This window comes from Diceros bicornis, chromosome 14 (assembly GCF_020826845.1).
Source record: "Diceros bicornis minor isolate mBicDic1 chromosome 14, mDicBic1.mat.cur, whole genome shotgun sequence".
Lineage (NCBI taxonomy): Eukaryota > Metazoa > Chordata > Mammalia > Perissodactyla > Rhinocerotidae > Diceros > Diceros bicornis.
Genome location: NC_080753.1, coordinates 45,971,246 through 45,993,980, shown reverse-complemented (window position 1 = coordinate 45,993,980; position 22,735 = coordinate 45,971,246). Strand labels below are relative to the sequence as shown.

At 40.7% G+C, this 22,735-nt stretch overlaps 1 long non-coding RNA gene across 8 annotated transcripts in view; it reads left to right on the top strand.

The window, feature by feature from the left end:
- The window catches only part of LOC131414101 (uncharacterized), a 299,351-nt gene that overhangs the window by 182,422 nt on the left and 94,194 nt on the right, over positions 1–22,735 (top strand). For 7 of the 8 annotated variants that reach the window (XR_009222117.1, XR_009222118.1, XR_009222111.1 and 4 more), the window contains one exon: positions 3,440–3,577. This is a non-coding gene — a long non-coding RNA (uncharacterized LOC131414101). Of the gene's footprint in view, positions 1–3,384; positions 3,578–22,735 lie in introns of all 8 variants that reach the window. The other variant, XR_009222116.1, reaches the window with a different exon arrangement.

Genomic DNA, 22,735 nt, shown 5'->3' with positions numbered 1-22,735 from the left:
AAATGTGAGTCTCTCAGGAGAATCACTTTCTTCAAGAGTTAATGCTTCCAAATTGTCTTTTAGTATAGCTCATTCCTTTTTTTTTTTTTAAATCACCCTAAATGGTCAAAAGTTCCTCTACATCCAAGTGAAATCTTTTTTATTTAAACTATTCTCAGAAAGTGTGTATATGTTGCTATTTTCTTTTGGTTGGTTTGTATCTGGTACTCTTGGAGATTTTTGAAATAATCAAAAAACACTTATGTCATAGACAGTGTTTACTGTCTTTAAACAATCGTTTACTTTTTTTTAAAAAACAGGAGATGTGGCGTTGGAGCGTGTATTTGACAAACAGGGAGCTCGAGTATGAGATACTGGAATCCTACTGCTTAGATTCAAGTCTTGGGTCCACCTCATGCTAAGGATGTAATTTCTGGGTGACAGCCTCTCTGTGCCTTGGTTTCTCCTTATATAAAATGGGGTTCATGATAATAGTACCAACTGCATATGGTTTTTGTGGCTATGTAAGAGCTTAGAACAATCCCAGGTGTATAACCAGTATTAAATAAATGTTGACTGTTATTGCTAAATAAATTAGTAACAAATAAATGTTAGACATTATTTTTAGATTTTCTTGTTTGAAAAAGTGCCTTCCCTCTTATTTTTGGTGAGTTATTGCAGGAGAGGGAGGAAATGAGACAGGAGGGCAGAGTTATTTTTTTTATTTGTAATATAATCACTGAGACATCTTTAACCGGAAGATAGGACTTGATTGTTAACTGTGTTTATATGTATGCAGAAGCTATTTCATTTCCCCCGAATTGATGACAAGCTCCAGAACCCTCTGTCTGTCTATGCAGCTGTAGAAATGACTTCTAGCTTTGTGTTCTCTACCAGAAGCTTGACAACAACCCAAGGGAATATTTGGTTTACCTTCCTAGTTTCAGAAACCTTCTGTGGCTCTTTGACACTGAAGCTCTCAATGTTCAGGGTCCTGAGAAACCATAAACATGTATGTCGGTGGTTGTTATTGTAGTTGTCAATGACATGAGGGGGCAGGTGCTAAAAATACCAGACCCTATATACCTGTTGGTGATATTGGTTGTTTTTTTGTTTTTTTTTTTGTCTATGGTTTTAAGTGATTAAAATTAAGTTATTAGTTAACCATAACTTATTTACGTTGTTAAATTCTGTAGAACTCTATTTAATATCATTACTGACCATAAAATTGACAGTTTGATATTTTAGGATGGCTTTTGCTTGTTAGATGTTTGTCTTTGATATATTTAGAGAATTGTGTTCCCTGTATAAGTTAAACCTCATCTCTGAAATATTTCGAAGTTCTTTGCTTTAGAATTTTTCGTGATAGTTTGCCACTAAAATCAGAAGCTGTGATGTGTGTTTGAGAAATTCCAAAACTTTCCATCCTATAGCCCCTGAATGCTTTCTCTAAATGGTTTCTCTAAGCCTATATTTATTATTTCAACTTCCTTCCAGAGTGTTGACTTCTAACCCTATATCTTCAGTGCTCACATTTGCTCTCATCCCTACAGAAGATGTTTCATCCAAGTTATACCATCTGTACCTCAAATTCAGTGTCTTCAAAACAGAATCATTTCTCAAACTATGTCCACTTGCTTCCTTCATAGTGCCTTGTTAGTGATATCCTCATTCTTCTGGTTACTGAGGTGTAATCCCAGGTAATTTTTAACTTTTCCCTATTCCTTATCTTCTTTATTCACACAGTCACTGAAACCTTTTAATTCTTTATTAGTTCTCCTTTTTCCCAAGCATCTCTCTTTCAACTTTTTCCTCCTTTTCTGGTCAGGAACTCATGGCTTCATGCTCAGATTACTATAACAGCCTCCTAACTAGTCTTTAAGACACAAGTATTCTGTGCTTTCTTCCCTGTGTAGCCTTCTGATTGAAGCCCATATTGTGTGTTTCAGTCCTGATCTAAAACTTATGGTGGTTCTGAGTAAAGCCTCGACTCCTCAATCAGCTCGTCTTCATTTGGGCCAACCATCACTTGCTCTTAACATCTTCTATTCTGCAGTAAGAATTTATTTTTTATGCTTAGTGTCATAACTTCTATCACATCAGGCTCATTCTTAACTTTTTTGGATCCAGCCCTTTTGAATGTCCTTCACCTGTATTTTCACTCATGTATCTTTCCTCCATTCCTCATGAGCTTCAGCTCATGTCTTCCCATTCTCCTTCATATATGCCCCTCACTTACAGACTCATAACCTTTATTTTCTCTCTCTCTCATTTCTTGCCTTGTTTGAGTACTTAACTGTTACCTGTCTTTTTTTTTTTTTTTTTTTTGCTGAGGAAGATTTGCCCTGAGCTAACATCACTTGTTGCCAATCTTCCTCTTTTTTTCTTTTTTGCTTGAGGAACATTAGCCCTGAGCTAACATCTGTGCCAGTCCTCCTCCACTTTGTACGTGGGTCACCACCACAGCATGTCTTTACCCAGCGTGAGTGGTGTAGGTCTGCGCCCAGGATCTGAACCTGTGAACCCAGGCTGCCAAAGTGGAGCACACGGAACTTGAACCACTCGTCCACGGGGCTGGCCCCTTGCATGTCCATTTTTTATGTTTCCATTTTATGTTTTCCATATTTTATATTTTCTATTTAATCTGTTTTTAACTTCCTGGGCAGGTATTATTACTTACATTTATATTTCCCCTCAGTATGATTTATATACTAGGCACTAAATTAAAAAAATGTGGAATGAGTCCATGGTTGAAACTTTGGGGGGGTCAACATATGCATGGCTCTGCTAGGGATCAGATGAGATGTTATATGAGGCTGCATTCATATAAGTACTATGCAGTGTAAGGTGATATGATTAATTGTTGAGCCTATTTTGGGCTTTTGGTGATGATGACCTCTATTCTGGAATAGCAACACTGTGCCTGGACTTCTCATGACTTTCAAAGTTTAATTGGAGACGATGAGGTGTTTCCACAATAGGTCTTACAAATAAGACTCTATTTGCTCATGTTTGTTTATTTACATATATTTTACTAGGTCTTTTATTCACTACGGATATTTGTTGGTCTTTCTTGTTTAAAAGCTTGCTAAGATAGAGGTGCTGTTTTATTGTCACCTCTGCACTGCTGTGGTCTCCATTATAGGGCTAAGAACCTTATTTATCTTAACACACAATTGCTTGAGGATGGGAATTATATCATATAGTCCTTTGCATGATACCTTGCTGCCTTCCCACATTGTCACCTCCACCAGACTACCTAATCTGGAATTTCAAATGCTGCTCCCTCTAAGCCATTCCCACATTTTAGCTGGTACCAGTCATCATAAATCACAGGCTAGAGGGAGGTGCTGTTTGCTCTAGGTGGTCCATATTAGTGAACATTCTGGTTTTGTTCTCTTGTAGGATCTGCATTTATTGTTCCAGCAGTGTCTAACTTGATGTCCTCTGCAAATTTCAGACGTATGCTGCTTTTTCCATCATCGGGTCATCCTTGAACATCCTTCTCAACTGCCCCTGATCCATGGATAGCTGTTCTCTGTTGTCCATTTCACCAGATGTCCTTAAAACTAACAGAAAGAAAACGAAATGGCAAATGGTAAGAATTTTTGTTCCTTCTTCTTAGAAAATTTCTAATTTACTTTTAAGTGCTGCCAGTGCAAGGTTTTTCTTATGAGTGGGTGGGATGAGTATAGTTCAAAAGTGTTTTTAGGATATTAAAATTTTAGGAATCTTTTTTGGATCCCTTTTGTAGTGATGGATCAGGAGGAAGAAGATGAAAGAGCACATTACAGATAACTTTTTCAAACATTTGAACATTTTTGACATTCTAAGTTTCAGATCACAGCATTCTTTTGGCTTCTGGCTGTCACCCCTGGCACGACCCACTCATGCCTTAAACTCAGTATAGCCAGAGACAAACTTATTTTGTCTGTTCTACTGTAAACTTTTCCTTTGAGTTTTGTACTTCAAAGGTTGGTGTTGTCATTTACCTGCTTCCCCCTTGCCCTACCAATCACTCATTCCCTATTCTAGTAACTTGCCATGTCCTCCAAATATTTTTCTAATCCATCACAATTTTCCCATTCTTGTATTTGGCCTCTATCATCTCCAGCCTTGGCTGGTTCAGTCAGCTTCTTATTGGACCATATACTCTACTGTGGGTACCCAACATGTTCCCACCCTGCTGAAATAGATCTCATTGAGTTATTTCTCTTATTGACTGAAGAGCACATTTCAAGCTTTTTAGCATTTCATGCCCCAGCTGTCTCATTTCGATAATCTTCCCACCTAGATCCACTGATGTCTTTGATTTGATGGTCTAATCGTGGTCTAGTTCCTGAGTTAGTACCGATTGATCCAGGGTACAGGTAAATGTTTTCCATCCCTCTCTTGCCTCTTCCATATCCAGTGGGCACTTGAAATTAAGCAACTATCCTTGACCAGAAATTTAGTGGCTTGCTGATGACCTCTGAGTTCCTGTATCTCCCCTACTGCCCCCACTACTGTTCAGAGCCAGCTCCCTTTCCCCAAATGTCATCATTTGTTGGCCATGATTTGCATTTCTGCCACCCATCTTGTATTCACGTAGTCTTCACTTTTACCAGGGTCCCATTACCTACATTTTGACCAGTTATTCAGTTTAGTAATCTAGCCTTCCTCTAAGGCTTCAGCTTGGACTTCAACTTTTTCTTGATAGTTGAAGTGCCTTCCATCTGAATTATTCTCATCAAGCCTGGTGATTGTGACACCCAAGAGCACCTGGGAGATGACTCTTTGCTCACTGTGTGTTATTTTCCTATGACTACTGTAACAAATTACCACAAACTTGGTGGCTTAAAACAACAGATATTTAGGTGTTCGCAGGACCACACTCCCGCCAGAGGCCTAGGGGAGAATCTGTTCCTTGTCTTTTCCAGCTTCTGGTGGCTGCTGACATTCCTTGGCTTGTGGCTTCGTCTCTCCGGTATCTACCTCCATGGTCACACTGCCTTTTCCTCTTCCTCTTCTGTCTGTAGGCAGATCTCCCTCTGCCTCCCTCTTATAAGCATGCTGTGACTGCATTTAGGGCTCAACTGGATAATCTGGAATAATCTCCTCGTCTCAAGAGCCTTCATTTAATTGCACCTGCAAAGTCTTTGCCATAGGAGGTAATATTTACAGATTCCAGGGATTAGGACCATGTCTCTTTAGAGGCCGTTAGTCAGAATACTACACTGTGTTTTGCCCACCTAATTTGGGCCTGCTGCTTCTCCTGGAAGCCCTGGTCCTGACCGTTCCTGAGTCTTGGTTAAGCTTGCCAAGCCCTTTGGCTTCTCTGCCTCCTGATCCGCCTCCCCTACAACTAGAGAATTGGCCTCAGCCATGCTGTCAGTTTCCCCAGAGTCTGTCTCATGCCAGGGGCCAGCACCACCTCCCCTGTTCCTGTCCGTTTTGCCTCCGTCTCATGTATTGAGTAGTTATAGAAAATATCAAGTTCCTTTTCAAAAATATCATGTGATTCTCTCTCTCACAAAGACCTTGAAATTCAGGCCCTCCCAGATTGTCTCCATTGTGCTTCACTTAACTAGGACATATCTAGACATGCCGTGAGATATGGGCTGCTGTTTACTTATCTAGGATGCCCTTTTCCCTTCTTCTGTACTTGGTGAAGTATTGCTCATTTTGGAAGGTCCTGTTCAAGGGTCAGGTTCTTTGAAACTTCCCTGAACCCCTCCCTTTTCTCCCTTTCCGTGCAGAATTTTTCTTCCCCAGCACTCTGTTTATACTTAATTCTAACTCTTACCACATTATATTCTACTTTATTACGTCTGTGCCTTCTTGCTATATTTTAAGGTTCGTGAAAGCCAGGAATAGGATATTACTCATCTTTTTAATTTTAACCTGACACATGACCCATAATAAGTGCCTCATGTAATAATATGTAATATAAATATGTGTTTAATTCAAATTTCAAATTTTTCATAATTCAGAATACCTTAGGATACATAAATATTTAACAGTCTTCTCCCAATTTCCTTGTGAACCCTAAAGTCATTGTTTTTTTTAGGCGGCTATGTACAGCCCATTTTGGCTTTTGTTTCCAGTACAAATTGATTAAAAATACTCTTATTTATGTATCCTGTGGGTAAATTTTATTCAGTGTGAGGGGGTCATTACACTTCCCTGTCTACGGAACCAATTTACTTTAATATGAGACTTTACTAAACCTGAAAAACTACCAGTGTAATGTTGTCACTTGGTTGTCTTCTTGTAGATCAAGACCTTTAAGCAAGAATTTGGAATTTTACGTGGCAGGATTGCATCTTTCGACTTATTGGTGATCTGTTGAAACAGGACTGTTTTTTTCCTCTCCCTGGATGTTTTGTTTTGTCGGAGTAGATCTGAATTTCAGAGTTATTTTCCCCACCTTTTTGCTGGAAGCCGGGGACAGAATTGCCCACCACCCTCTTCTCTTCAATGTTATGCCTCGTGAGGTGTCTGCCATGTTGCATTGCTGGTGTCTATTTCCTATTTCTATACCCTTGAGCCTCTTAGGAGTTTTGTAGAAGGTGCTGGTATTTTATTACATTGCATGTCTTATATTTATGAGAAACTCAAAGGGCTTTGAGGATTTTCCTTTTTGGTATCTAATCTTCTAATAGCTCCCTGAGGTAGGGTAGTGTGAAGCGTTTTCTCCATTTTGCAGATGTTATAACAGAGGCATAGCACAACTTGATGTAGGCCCCACAGCAAATCAAGGGCCGAGTGGAAGATGTCTCTCCAGTCTTTCAGCCTCCATTTCAGTGATCTAGATGCTGGACAATTTTAATTTTCAACACCTATTCCCATTTTGGTTTTGCATGAAATATTATTGTCAGCACTCATGGTAGCCGATGCTACAATTTTAGTATTCATTTTTCTATCTTCTGTATCCCTTCTCATTTGTTACACACACACATACTCGTGTGTGTTACAATAAAATATTTTAGTGTTCTTTCAAAAGAATTTATATACAAAATTAGGTTCTGCAAAGAGGTTACTTGGTCTGAGGACTACATGCAAATATATGAGATTTCAGCATTATTGGCTTATCTGATACTTTTTGACTAACTTTCGTGTCAGTTAAACATACTGCACAGATATTAGCTATAGACGTGAAAAACATGTAAAAATATAACCTGTGACAACCTGGAACTGTAAGAAAGTAAGAAATACTATAACGTCGGACAGCAGGTGCTCATTAATAAGTTAAATAAATGTTCTTTAGATAATTCTTCCATGCAAATGACAGCGTCCCCAAAGTGAGCTCATATTGTAACTTTCATATACTTTTCCTAAAATGTTAAGATGTTTTTTTCACTCAGAGGACAGTTAATACATTTTTTTTTAATTTAAAATTTTACTGCAAATGTAAGTTCTTGGTCACATTTGCCTGAATCTTTAAAGGGAATGTCTCGAGGAGCTTTGTGTCTGCGGTGAGGGTGTGTGGCAAGGCTTCTTTCTTCTTTATGACTGAATTTGGAATGTCCCTCTCTTTGGCCGAATGGCATTAATTATGCTGTTGCTCCTAGAGCACTAAGAATTGCCTGTCAGGGAAATTTCCCCACCGTTTCTGGAGTCTCTGAGGCAGAGTTTCAATTTATTGCTGTGGAATGGTGGTGAAGCAGGCTCTGATACAGCTGCCTTAGGAATCAGCCCCGAGACCTCGGTGTGATTTTCCTAAGCCCGGAGAGGGGATTTAGAGCACCTGGTGGGGAGATGCAACTTGCCACCCTCCACTTTGTCAGCCTCTCCTCCCACCCCCTGCACGTCTCAGCACCACCCAGCTGCAGTGTTTTTGCCCTGAAGCCATTTGGAGCGGCTGGAATGGAGGCCACCCAGAGTTTCTGTGAGCAGCTGTGGCTGCGGGTCTCCTCTTGGCCAGAGCAGAGAAGGTTCTCACTTATCTACACTGAACACGGGTGGCCGTGATCCCCTAGGATAATGCAATTTCTCACTGTCTGGGGGTGGAAGCTTATTGTCCTCCTTTCCAGCTTGTTGTTTGAAGTCGTTTTGTAAGGCTTCCGGCATTTGCTGACTCACAGACACACACAGAAAAACTCCCTCTCTCCTCCCCTCCACCCCTCCTCTTCACTAAAAGGCTTTTGAAATGACTAAGAAGATAACAAATCTCCCAGCCAGGGGCTAACAGCTTAAATAGTAAGTAGAAGGAACTGTTTACACAGGTCCACAAAGTCTGGAAAACTTCATCTAGTCTTCCTCGTTCATTTCTAACTCTATTCCCTTTTCTGTTCCTGTCTTCCCTCTGTGAACATTCTGGGCTGAGCCACAAGCCTAAATGTGGCTTGACTATGACTGCAGAGGCCTAATTCACATTGGGGGACTTTTGCAGATGAACAAGTTAAAGGATGCCATTTTTGTTTCCCTGAAAGAAAATTGCCATTTCTAATGAACATTTTATGAACAAGCCTTCTTCACCAAACTCGCTCGCTTGTGCTCAACTGTAATTAAAATGAATGAAGAACTTAATTCCCGGTGCATGCACCTGGGCTCTTGGTGGAGTCTTAGCAATATGCTGGCAGAGCGGAGTGGCAGTTGATGGATTCCTAAAGCAGAAAATCAAGCTTCTTCACAATAGAAGCTTATAGTTCTAGAAACTGCATGGATAAAAGTACTATCATTTTGCAAAATTTGGCAGGCATCAATGAACCGGTAGCCACAGTGACCGAGGCTGAAAACGTAGAAAGTCAGCTTTCCTTCTTAATTCCTTTTAAACTATGTTAGCACATTCTCAGGGTCAGAACAAGTTTCAATACTTCATTGTAGTGGTATTTTTTTCTTGCAATTAGATTGTGTTCTTATGTTCTTTTAGCATGAAATAAGACTTTTTACTAATTGGGGAAAAATTGCAAGAGCGCGTAGACAGCATTCCTACCTGGTAGCATGTGTAAACTTTTTGTGATTAGCAACATGTACTCGTGCACTGGAAAATTCCAAATATATTAGATTGCCTATATCGTGCAGGTCACTACTTGCCCAACTTAGAGAAGTCACTTAGCTAAGATGTGTACCTTTCTCAATGATATTTTAGACTAATATCAAGATACAAGATACAAATAAAGTCCTTTATTTTGTTGTATGAAAATATGAAAGTATGAAAATACTGCCAAAAGGCTAGAAAACAAAATTTTCTCTTGTTTTACAGCACAGCTCCCCAGGGCCCCTGGGTCTAATTTGCTCTTAATAACTTTCAAAAGGGACTCTATTCTTCAGCTCCCCATCAGTGTCTGGACTGTCTTAAAGCAAGCTACAGCCTGATACAGACACTCTGCCAGTTTCTAGGCAATGGAAGGTTCTGGAAAGTAGATCATTTTCTCTCTGTGATAGGTGTGGTAGTTTTAGATGATGTGTGTGGTGGTGGCTGTTTGTGTTTGACATTTACATATATGGGTCCTAGTACAAAAATCAGAAATCTTTCAGTTTCCCTAGGGCTTGTCTACAGTGCTTGTGCCTTGAATGCAGACTATGGTGAATAGAGGCACTCTCTGTCTGGAAATGCTGGACATCTCTGCTGGAGTTAGAGCTCTGGTTGCAGGCCTCAAGGGATGAAGACAGAGGGTGTGTTCTGGCTTGCCCTGGAGCCCCTGCCCCTTTGCCGGTTGACGGAGGTAGCTGTCTTTCTCTGTGCGTAGAATCTTGCCTCCAGCCTCCCATAATGTGGGCAGAAGGAAGAGGGAAAAGTGGGAGGAGGGAGATAAATTATTCAGCCTCTGTGAAATGTCAGGCACTGTGCTGGGTGCTATAGACACATTTCACTGAATCTATACCACAAGCTTGAAAAGGAAGTATTTGATAATGAGGCAACGTAGAGCTTCAGAGGTCAGATACTGGAGCCAGACTGCCGGGATTTGAATCATAACTTTGCCACCTTCAAAGTACGTGACCACTTGGTACCTCAGTTTCCCCATTTGTAAAGTGGGGATAATAAGAGAACCAACCTCAACTGTTTGTTGTCGGGATTAAATCAATGGAGAACTGTAAAGTGCTTAGAAGCGTGCCTGCCATACAGTATTACATAAATGATTGTTAAAGGGAATAGAAACAGAGGTTAATTAACTTGCCAAGTTCATGTAAGGAAGTAGCTGGGAAAGGATTTGAACTTGGATCTGTTGGCTTGAAAGAGGTGATCTTTTCACCTCACCAGCCACCATACTTCTTTCTTTTCTTCCTAGTTACGTTTGAGTTGGTGCCCTGAGTCAATTCTTTTTATTCCTCCCCGCCTTGCCCAGTGGGGGTGCGTTTGTGGTCCCTGGATCACTCTGGTTTTCCCTTTTGCTTGCCATTGTAGGGCCGGTGACTCAGAAGGCTGTCCATGAAGGCGGCTAACAATGACTCCTTTCTCCAAAAGGCTTTGGGGTTGAACTGACCAGTTTAGTTGCATGGTTAATCTTTTAGGGTGGAATAAATGATCCTTTGTTGTTTCTTATTGTTATTTTATGTGTTGGTTCTTTTCCTCCCTCAAAAATAGAAGCATCTTGCGAGCAGATTCTATGTCATGTGCTTGACATGTACTCACCCCAAGCAATTGCCTCTCTGCTGAGCGTGTAGCAGCTGATGGGTATTTGATTTGAGGATGGAGAGCACCACATTTAATGGCTTTTTCCTGTCTCTAAGCACAAAATGCCATGGGACAAGATTTTTCCTTTTCATAGTGGCAAGATCAAGAGTTTATAGTCTGGATTTTGGGAACTTTGACATGTCCTTTGCTTCGTCTGGCAGTTTCTGCTGGGATTTTGGTTCTAAGCTTGTATCCCTCTATCTTAGGTCTCCAAATATTGTGGAATTGGCTTAAACCTGTGTATCTTATGCCAACTTTCCTTCTTTACACTCTCTTAAGAAATGCTGCTAAAGATGGAGAACATATTTACACAGTCGTTAGGTGTGACGATGAGGAACATAACATTCGGTCTCCAGTAAGGAAAATATAAAAGAGATTTGATTACTTTTGCTTCAGTCCCACCTAACTCACCTACACATGTCCAGTTTATTTTGGACAGGAGTTTTCAATAATGTTAAAACTTATGTAAACTGCAATGGGGTTTTTGACTAAGAATGCAGGGTCTTTAAGGCAAGACAACACTATTAATAGAATGTGGATGTGTGTGGTTTATTTTTGTTTTCAAAATGGAAATGTTTCTTTGGGGTTTGGCATGCTCTTTGATATGTTGAAAGATGAGAAAACATCATTTGAGAAACTCAGCACTTATACCATATTAGGAAATTTACAGGGCCTCAGATTTCACATTTAATGTTTTAATTGCCTGGTTTGGTAATAGAAAAATTTCAAGCTTCTCTCTTTTATTTAGAGTTACCACCACTTCCCCCTCCCCTCCAGTGGTGGGCTATTGCCAGCTTCTACTTCCTGCCCAAGCCCCAGCATGGATGGAGTGTTTGCTCTGAGAAAGTAGTTCATTACATGTCATTTTAAATGAATATCACGTTGACTTTTGACATAGTGTTTTTTCCTTCTTTCGTGATACCACACATGCAGTTGTTTCCTATGGTGCTTGTGAATAGCCTCCAAGTGCAAGTAAAATTGAGTTTTATGTTTGAAACTTCTAAGTTCTCTTTGAATAGAGGGTGCTACTCTGAACATTATATAAAGTACAGAAGAAATCAAATGAAATGCTACATCTTGGTCTGGGGCAGTGTTTAAGAGGTATGCCTGTGCATTATTAAAACAGACACATACACGGGGAGAGAGAGAGAGAGGGAGGGGGAGGGGGAGAGGGGGGAGGGGGAGAGGGGGGAGGGGAAGGGGGGCGGGAGGGAGAGGGGGAGATGGAGAGGGACATGGAGATGGAGTGAGATGGAGATGGGGAGAGAGAAAGACACAGATGGAGATGGAGAGGGAAAGTGGAGAAGAGAGGAAAGAGGAGAGTTAGGTTAAATATTCTGTGGAGTTTAGCTAGGCCTTCTGGAAAAATCAAGACCCAAAATAAAGTTGACATTCACTTTTCTTATAAATACCTTTTTATGGAGAAAACAGTGATAAAAGGACTTCTAAAAGTTATTTTATGGACAATAAAATATGGAGGGGACAATCCTACACATCATCTCTAGTGTCACACGCAGTCACAGGGTTTAAAAGGGAAATGTGCTCTTATCTGGGGACTTAAGGCCCTATCACCAGGCAGCTGAGAGTGGGGATTATGTTTGCTTTCCAGGCACAGCTCTCTTTAAATATTTGTAATTAAAATGTTTATTTCATTTTTCAATATCCAAATCTAATTTTTAATTGTATAGTAATCAATGCTTATTATAGAAAATTTGAAAAATACATAAAAACCTCCAGAAGAAAATAAAAATAACCTATAATTATATAGCCTAGAGAGAATTTGGATATATTTCCTTTTAATATTTATTTCTATGTGCTTATGTCTATATGCATTTTTATATAAGTGGAATCTCATTGGATACACATTTTAAATTCTGACTTTCTTCCTGTAACAATAAAATAAACATGATATTTAATGGTTATATTGTAATTCTTGATCACAATTTACTTCACAATTTCCCTTGGATTTTCTGTTATACTAATTGTGTTGTTGTTGGTGGTGGTTTGTTGGGTTTGGTTAAACAATGCTATAAAGAGCCCAGAGAAATGGATACTCAGCAAAATGTTGATTGATCACTCTAGTGGTACTTTTCCCATCTTGTCTCCATTTCTGCGCATCTTATTGTTGGTTTTCTTCATCAGGATAAAGAATCACTTGGTATACTCATTTTGGAAACCATGTTCCCTACTTGCCCCCCTCTCTCTGAAGCATTATCCTGTACCCTTTTCATAACGTGACACATTCAACTACCACAGAAGCTTGAAGTCTTCAGAAACTGAGTAGCTAGCTTATTTTCTCATATCGTCTCTCACTGTATATTTTTGTTTTCTTGGTAGCCTAATTAGTGTTATTTTCTAATTCTTCGTATGCTTCTTACCTCTCACCTTCTTTGCCAAATCCCCACATTTTATAACCCAGACTCCACTCTTCTGATTGTGTGAGATCCTCTCCACATTCTAGAAAGGGGACCTGACATGTATGTGTGAAGAATTTAGAGATAAAGCACTGAATAGTGAAATATGGGCTCTTAAAGCACTAGGAGATCAGGAGGAGAGAGTTAGAATGTGAGCTAGTTTACTCAAGAAAGGCTTTACAGGTGTGCATGAGATTTATCATGGATATTAAAGGATGGGTAGGATTTACAGGGGGCGTGGGGAGGGAGAGGGTATTTAACAATTGGAATGACAATGAACAAAGGCCCAAGAGCTAGTAGCAGTTGTGGTACTATTTGGTGGAAATGAGCATGGTAACGTAAGTGGGAAGTTGAGGATAATAAGAATGTTTAGGCCCAAAATGGGCAAAAGGGGGGCATAATTATCTCTCAGAAAGAAGTCAGTCTAAGCTGTCTGTATGTGGAAGCCTACCATGAATTTCTGTAGCCCCTTGCTGGATCTGTTACATGGTTTCCTTCTTCGGATTCCTGACTGCTGCTGCCTCTCCAGTAATTATGCCAGCTCTTTTCTCTCTTATTTAGCCTCCTCCTGGAAATGCCATTATATATATAAACTTACTAAAATTTTCACAAAGAATTTCCCAAACACTATCTCATTTGATGCTTATGATGATCTTGGGCAGGTGTTGTTACACCAATTTAAAAGTAGGAATCTGAGGTTTGCTGGGGTTAAGTAACTCTCCTAAAGCCATGAAACTAACAGGCAGCAGACCTGGGCCGTGAGGCTTGGGCCCAGATGTGGTTGGTGCTTTTTGTGATCAGTCGTGCCACACCTGCCGTTTAGGCTTGCTCTATTCCTTCATGTGTGCATTCACTCATTCATTAGTTTTTGATTTGATTGACCACGTCCTATGTGCAGGGTCCCAAGTTAAGACTGGTGAACAAGGCACACTTCTTGTTCCCCCTTTGAGTTGGATGGGATCATAGACGCAAAGCTGGCAGTTCATGTCTCCGATTGTGATGCTCTGACGGGGAAGCCCCGGGTGCTGTGGCTGCACATAGAAGGACTTTAAGACTGAAACTGTGGCAGGGGCTAAGGCTTCCTGGAGGAGGTGATATCTGAATGGAGATACTGGGAAAGGGTTAAGTGGTCTTTGCGGAATTCAGTAACATAAGGGGCCAAAGGTGAGAGTGGGTAATGATGAATTTGGGGAATTAAAAATTGTTGAATTTGCCTGGAATGTGGAGTGCAAATTGGAGAATGGCAGAAGATGAAACTAAAGAGGTAGGTAGAGGCCGGATCATGTGTGATTTTGGAGATGATGGTTAGAGATTTGAACTTCTGGGAGCTCAGTGAAGAATCATTTGAAAGATTTGGAGCCTGAGTGACGTGATCAAGTTTGCAGTGCAGAAAAATTCCTCTGATGTAGTGGGAAGGTTGATCTGCTTAAGAAGAGACATTAGCAGAGGCAACATAAGGTAATTCTCTCTTCTTCGTTCTCTGGAGTAGTGATCTGAAGGAATTTAAAGGCCTTTTCTAGAGCAAAGCTAAACAAGATGGAGAGTGGAGAAGGGGAGTTTGTTGTCTTACCTGAATTGGATCCGAATGCACAAGCATTGTTCCAGTTCTTTTTAACATCTGTGAGTCTCAAGTTAGGTTTAAAAAGCCATAATGTCAACTTAGACCTGGTTGACTACCAGGTCTACCCTTTTCCAGCTAGATAACCAAGGCAAACTTTGATTTCATTAAAATTGTATACTTTTTTCTGTGTCTCCAAGTCATAGGTCAAAAAAGCAAGCTATTTTTAAAAAATATTTTCCTACAGGTTTAGACTAATGTTAAAAAGTATCTATCTACAGGAAATATAATAAAAATCCATAAAACACAAAATATAGCTCGGGAGCTTTTCATTATAAACTGGGTTCACAAATAAGAGCACATTGCAAGGTAGAGCAAAGAAGCTTGGTGGAAATGTCAGGGCTTCTGTCAGGCAGTGGGGGTCAGGTTAGTCAATGTAGCCGAACCTTTTGACGAAGAGCTGCTTTCTTCTATGTCAAGAAAACACTCGTAGTCCTTTCTACATTTTTCTCATAAGCACCTTCCTTGAGAGGATACTTCTTTAATTTGTCCCTCCCTTTCCCTCCAAGAAAGAGAGATGATAGATTATCCCAAGGAGCTAGTGGGAAGGAACCAAGAGCAGAGGGTGAGGGAAAGAGCCCATGAGAACCTAGGTCCCTATAGTCACTGGAGAACTCTGAACTTGCCGCGTCCCCCTTCAGCTTCCCTCAGGTCGCCTCATTGTTTCTATTACCTTGGTAGAAAGAATATGCGACTCCCCGTCTGCCTTGTAGTCTCGTTGCCGTGGAAACTTCCATTCCACACACCTGATTCACACATCACGCTTGGCTGAGTCCAGACAGAGGTCACAGACTGGCATTTGCCCTTTGTTTCCCCTTGTGTTTTCCAGGCACTTAAAAATGGATCCAGAGAGATGAGAAGGGTGGGCTGTGTCATGTGTGTGAGAAAGCTCTGTTGTCAGGGGTAAAAGTTGGGGAGTTTCAGAAAATAATAACCTGTAAAAGGAAGAGCCGTGCAAATGGAAAAGCCTGTGTGTAGTTTTAAACTTCTCATGAAAGGAAAGACTTTGATCCTATGATGTGTCTGAAGGTGATTTTTTGGATTTCTAAGATAGGAAACGAGTAGAAGAGATTCAGAAGCTGTTGCTCCATAACAGGTTTTCTGTCCCATTTTCACCGAATTGCCCCGTAATCTGAGCTCCGTGGTGTACACTTTAGGACTGTAACCTGGGTTTAGGCAAACCGCCAATTACAGCTGGCTGTTAGGAATCAAGTCTTCTGATGATGCATCTTGTACTGTGGCTCAACTTTTTTTTTTTTTTTTAATTTTATTTATTTTTTTTCCCCCAAAGCCCCAGTAGATAGTTGTATGTCATAGCTGCACATCCTTGCAGCTACTGTATGTGGGACACGGCCCCAGCATGGCCAGAGAAGCGGTGCGTTGGTGCGCGCCCGGGATCTGAACCCTGGCCGCCAGCAGCGGAGCGTGGGCACTTAACCGCTAAGCCACGGGGCCGGCCCTCAACTTTTATATAAAGTATAATATCTTAGAAAGCACAAATAATTATGATGAAATTATCATTCATTAAGAGTCAGTACACTTGCTGGATTATATTTCTGTTTCCCCTCTGATTTTTTTTTTTTCCTCTTGTATAACTCCTTTAATATATAACTTAGAGAAAAGGACACTCTAGGAGAGCAGATTATTAACCTTCTCCCCCAACCAGAATTTCTCTTCCGTAGGTTGAGTCATTTTCTTTTGATTCTTGTTTATGAGGCCGAGTTTTAGAGATTTAAAAAAAAAAAAAAAAAAGACTTTCAAATTGACACAGTAATCAACCCTCCTGAAACATTAGGTTTCAAACCTTGTGTGTGGTGTAGTTAGGTATTACTCAGGTTCGGCACTGGAGTTAGCCAGCCAGTGCCTGCTCAGCCTCACCACTACTGACTTGCCTGCTTCCTCTGATTTGTTAATATACCTTCTATTTCACTGGCCTCAATTTACACAGTCTACCCTCATTGTCTGCAGTCTGGGAGCTCTAGTTTGAGGTCCACCAGACCGGAGTGAAAAATCTCGTCTCCCTTTTTTTTTCTTGGTCAAATGATTTTATTAACCTCAGTTTCCTCATCTGTGAAATGGTGTTCATAATCTAAGGTTGCTGTTAAAATATTGTAGTTTTTAAAGTGCTTTGCACAGTGCCTGCTACATGACATGTATTGTTATTATTACCTTGCTAGATCATTTTAGAAGTAATTTATAGCGTCTGAAAGAATATTCTTGCCCTCAGTATTGCTAATTTTTTGTCATTGTTACTGACTTTGGCACAGGTGAGGACAGATGCAGCCTGAGAATATGGATATTGGATGAAAAGAAATAGCTAATTCTTAGCAAAAATAGAGCGCGTGCACACACTCTCTTCCTCTCTTTCTCTCATTTGTGTGTGCACTCGGTCTGTTTTTTGAATCTCGTTGCAAGTTTAAGCAGCAAAATGAAAAGGTTGTACACTTATTGCAAGACAAAATGCAGTCCTAGAAATTGTCTGGTTTAGAGATCAGTGATGCTCTGTCAAAATTTCAAGGCAGTCATGGCGGGACGAGTGTAAATTCCTATTCGGATGATCCAAGGGCCAGTCTAACCTTCCTGCCCCCTCTGACTTCTCACTTCCTTACCCTTCCTCTCTGGTCACATTTTCTTTCTTTTTTTCTTTTTTTTTTTTATTGTGGTGAAATATACGTAACATAAAATATATCATTTTAACGTTTTAACCATTTTTTAAGTGTACAATTCAGTGACATTAAGTACATTCACAATGTGCAACCATCACCACCATCCGTCGCCAGGACTGGTTCATCTTCCCAAACTGAAACTCTCCACCTATTAAACAATAACTCCCTATTCTCCTTTCCCCCTAGTTTTTGCAACCACCATTTTACTTTCTGTCTCTATGAATTTGACTACTCTAGATACTTCATATTAGTGGAATCGTGCAGTATTTGCCCTTCTGTGACTAGCTTATTTCACTTAACATAATGTCTTCAGGGTTCATTCATGTTGTAACACATGTTAGAATTTCATTCCTTTTTAAGGCTGAATAATATTCCATTGTATGTATACACCTCATGTTGTTTATTCATTCATCCACCAATAGATATTTGGGTTGTTTCCACCATTTGGCTGTTGTGAATAATGCTGCTATAAACATTGGGGTACAGGGCCGGCCCCGTGGCTTAGCGGTTAAGTGCTATGCGCTCCGATGCTGGCAGCCCGGGTTCGGATCCCGGGCTCGCACCGACGCACCGCTTCTCCGGCCATGCTGAGGCCACGTCCCACATACAGCAACTAGAGGAATGTGCAACTATGACATACAACTATCTACTGGGGCTTTGGGGGAAACATAAATAAATAAAAATTAAAAAAAAAAAACATTGGGGTACAAATATCTGTTTGAGCACTTTTACTTCTTTTATTATGGTAAAAGATATTATACTGGGTCAGCATCTCCATTGTGGACTCTTCAGTAGCAGTAAAATTGATTATGGTATGCATTGTTTTCTTTCTTTTATTATTATTATTATTTATGTGTGTGTGTGTGTAAGATTAGCCCTGAGCTAACATCTGTTGCCAATCCTCCTCTTTTTTGCTGAGGAAGGTTGGCCCTGGGCTAACATCTGTGCCCATCTTCCTCTACTTTATGTGGGACACCTGCCACAGCATGGCTTGATGAGCAGTGTGTAGGTCCATGCCTGGGATCCGAACCTGTGAACCCCGAGCCACCAGAAGTGGAGCGTGCGGGCTTAACCACTATGCCACTGGGCCGGTCCCTCTTTCTTTCTTTTACTGTGGTAAAAAACACAACATAAAATTTACCATCTTAACAATTTAAAAAATTTTTTTGGTGAAGAATATTGGCCCTGATCTAACATCTGTGCCAATATTCCTCTATTTTGTATGTGGGTCGCTGCCACAACATGGCTTGATGAGTGGTGTAGGTCCGTGCCTGGGATCCAAACCCAGGTCACTGAAGCGGAGTGTGCCAAACTTAACCACTATGGCACTGGGGCGGCCCCGCACATCTTATCTTTTTTTAAGTGTACAGTTTAGTAATGCTAAGTATTTACATTGTTGGGTGCAACAGATCTTTAACTTTTTCATCTTACAAAACCGAAACTCTCTACCTACTGAACAATAACTCTCTTTTCCCCTCTCCCTTTAGCCCCTGGCAATCACCATTCTACTTGCTGTTTCGATGGATTTGACTGCTTTAGATACCTCATATAAGTGGAATCACACACTATTTGCCCTTGTGTGACTGGCTTATTTCTCTTGGCATAATGTCCTCTAGACTCATCTGTTTTGTAGCGTATGGCAGGTTTTCCTTTTTTAAGGCTGAATAATTTTCCATTGTATCTGTATACCACATTTTGTTTACTCATTCATCTGACGTTTGCGTAGCTTCCACCTCTTGGCTATTGTAAATAATGCTACAATGAACATGGGTGAGCAAATAATCTCTTTGAGACCCTGCTTTTAGTTCTTTTGGATATATACCCAGAAGTGGGATTGCTGGATCATATGGTAGTTCTGTTTTTAGTTTTTGAGGAACCTCGATATTGTTTTCCATAGCAGCTGCACCATTTTACATTCCCACCAACAGTGCACAAGGGTTCAATTTCTCTACATCCTTGCCAACACTTGTTATTTTATTTTTACTTTTTTTATAGTGGCCATCCTGATGTGTGTGAGGTGATATCTCATAGTGGTTTTGATTTGCAATGAATTGCAATGAAAAGCGAACAAACTGAGAATAGTTATGTTTAGGATGAAAAGAAGTTTGGAAAACTATGAGGTTCCTAGATTATTTTTTTTTTCTCTGTCTGACAATTCCTTGCAGTGTGTGTGTTTGGTCTTCTGCTCTAAGCCTCCACCATAGGACTGAAGGTTCAGTTTGGCCTTAGTGGTGTGGCCTGGCCGACAGTCTGTCGCCCTCTCATCCTTTCAGAGTCGTGGGTGATTAGTAAGCATTTTCTCAACAGCCAATGACTCAGAATGAAATGTAGCTCCAGATACAAAAGTTATTTCAAAAAACAACGATGCCTCACTCCTTTTTAACCATTTCTGTTGACTATTTCTATGTTGATTTAAAAATATTAATGCTGATCTTAAGTCAACGTTCTTTCATTCATTCAGCAGCAGCATTAATGGAATACCCAGAACCATGCTGTCCAATAGAAATATAATGCAAGCCACATATGTGATTTTAAATTTTCTAGTAGCCATGTGAAAAGAAAAAGTGAAGGAAGAAAGGTGAAATTAATTTTAACAATACATTTTATTGAACTTGATATATCCAAAATATGATATTTCAATATGTAATGAATATAAAAAATTAATGAGATATTCTACTTTATTTTTTGTACTAAGTCTTTGTAATCTGCTGTGCATTTTAAACTTACAGCACTTCTCAATTTGGATTGGCCACGTTTCAAGTGCTCAAGTGCCGTACATGTCTAGTGGCCCCCTTACTAGACAGTGCAGACCCAGCATATTTAGCAAAGGATGTGAAATCCAGAAAAGGTCAGCCCTCTGCTCTGTCTAGTGGGCAAGATACATCAGTAAAGCACTAATGATGGTGTTGAGTGCTTGGGGAGAAGATGCGCATAGAGGGTTACAGAAGTCCAGAAGAGGGGCTTCCTGCAGCCAACTTGGATTGTTCTGCCACCACTAGACCTCATTCCTTTGAATTATCCCCTGTGGGGAGGGCACTGAGCTGGAGTTTGGCATGGGCCCCAGTCCATCAGACATTAACTTTTTGCTTCATGTGTTAAGAAAGCCGCTGGCAAGTTTACGTTTAATTGCAGGCTCTGCTCTGGCCATGGGTCTGTGAGCTGGGATTTCAGCACGACAGCCTCACTGCTCTGTGGCCTACCTTTCATTCCCACAGGCAGAATTGCTCACCTGCCCTCCAGGGGATTGCCCCCAGCCAGGTGCACTGCCTCACTCCTTTGGGCTACAGCACCTAGGGGAAAGTTGAAAGTCTGGTGCTGAGGGAGGGAAAGGAAGAAACGTTTTGATTTTTTTCTTTGTCCAGACACCCCTCCACTCGCCTCTGGGGAGCAACACCAAGAGTTCTGGTTGTTAGTGGAAAGGTCACTCATGGGATGGGCTTCCGTTGATCCACCGTGTCCCCGCCCTGGCCACCCTCCCTGCCCAGCCTCTCAGGGAGTTACAGAGGTACCTAGTGTGGCTGGCAGGGCTCCCGCAGTGAGGCAAGCCTGTGCATCTCTCCAGGCTTCCTGCATGGGGAAGGGTGGTGAAGATGTGTTTACAGATAGCCAGCCAGGAAGCGCAAGGGAAGAGGAGGAGTTGTTTCCACTTATCCTCCCACCTCCTTTTGGCTTTCTCTTCTGGCATTGCCTAAGGCCAGAAAAGGGATGGGAGTTTGGCAAAGTGAAAGTATATCATTGTATTTCCCTAACCCCTCTGTCTCATCTCTCTCCTAAGGAAGCCAGGCTGGACCTTTGTTTTCTATCCAGGTCACTTAACACTCAGGGATTCGACGTTCTTTTCTTACTGCTGATGTGGAAGAGGCTTGGAAATATGTTTCCAGGAGATGAGTGATATGGCAGAAACACAGGGTCAGATGAGGCCAAGGGACTCGAGCCAGAGTCTTACCAAACTCTTGCAGGCAGCATTGTGACTGCCAGGCATGCTGTGTTGATGGAGAAGGGGAGGCCTTTGGGCTCCACACTGTCTGATTCCTTCATTGATAGGTGGAGTCAAGGAGGATACGGAGGACTTTGGGGGAGGTCACGATGAGTCTGGCTCTTCTGAACACTCTCCTGGTATATGTTGACCTGTTAAAACTATTAATATTGCCAGCCCAGTCTAAGGCTCTGCTTTCTACACCACTTAATCTCTTTTAATCATATTTTAAACTTTACACTATTAACACAGATTTCTTTGGGAATTCTATACACCTTCCACCTTTAGGAATCAGATCCACAGTGTAAAGATAGCAAGAATCTAAATAATCACCTAAATTAAAGAAGAGGCCAAAATAAAAATATTTGTTCTCCCAGGAAAATAAGATAGTTGAAATGAGAACAACTGATCTTCTCCTTAGTCCATACTCACAAATCTCTTAAAACTCCAAGTTGGCTTTATAATGTACATTAGCAGATAGTATTTTTATTGCCAAGAAGTGTTAAATTAAGGCGTTAACTCTAGGAAATGAAAACTGATTAAGAAAATGGAAAAGGCCACACTATATTGATGTCACATGTGAATACGTATTTTGTACTGGAATAATGAAAGAGGATCATTGTTACTGCTATGGCCTATGACCATATGCATTTTGGTACCAAAAATATTTTGCATTTTTCTTAGTTTTACTAGATGCATTGAATGATAGTTCACGTCCCTTCAGCAGGTCAGTAGACCAGACCGGAAGCTAGCTGTAGTTATGACACAGGCTGTGGTCAGGCACCAGGAGCGACAGCAAGTACAGCAAGATTGTTGGCTCTGGGTTCGAATGCTGGCTCCCCTACTAATTAGCCCTGTGTGACTTACTCAGCCTCTCTTAACTCCATTTGTTTTCTGTAGAATTGGAATTATAAATTTATATTTATGGGGCTGATCCATGTAAAGTACTTAGACCATGGTGCCTGACAAATATTAAATTATGAGGAAATATTAATTGCTATTAATACTTCAGCTGAAAATGCTGAGTTTTAATTGGCAATAAACAGCTGCCCTTGTTTATTTCTGCCAGTGGTGCATTGTATGGTTAACACTTCCTTCGCCTCTGAAAAATTATTTAATTATGTATACACTTTCCTTACAGCATTGCAGGTGTGTGTGTGTGTTTTTGGAAGGCCAGTAATTACCCCTTGCAGATGGAGCTGCCCAAACATAGTCTTTCCCATGGCAACTGAAAAAATAAGAAATAAAAGCAAAAAAAAAAAGAAAGAGGTTACATAATTGCCATCACTGGATTAGGAGGAATGTGGAGATCATGAAGTTTTTTGTGGCTTTTGGTTTTCTTTTGGTTGAAGGTGTTGGGTGAAGATACAGAGGTCCTACTGAGTAACTGAACAGGATGCTGTTGCTTGCTTTGAAGTGAGTAAATTGGTCAAAGTACAAGTGGGAGGGGAAGTTGAGGTTTAATGAAGAAGGGTCATTATT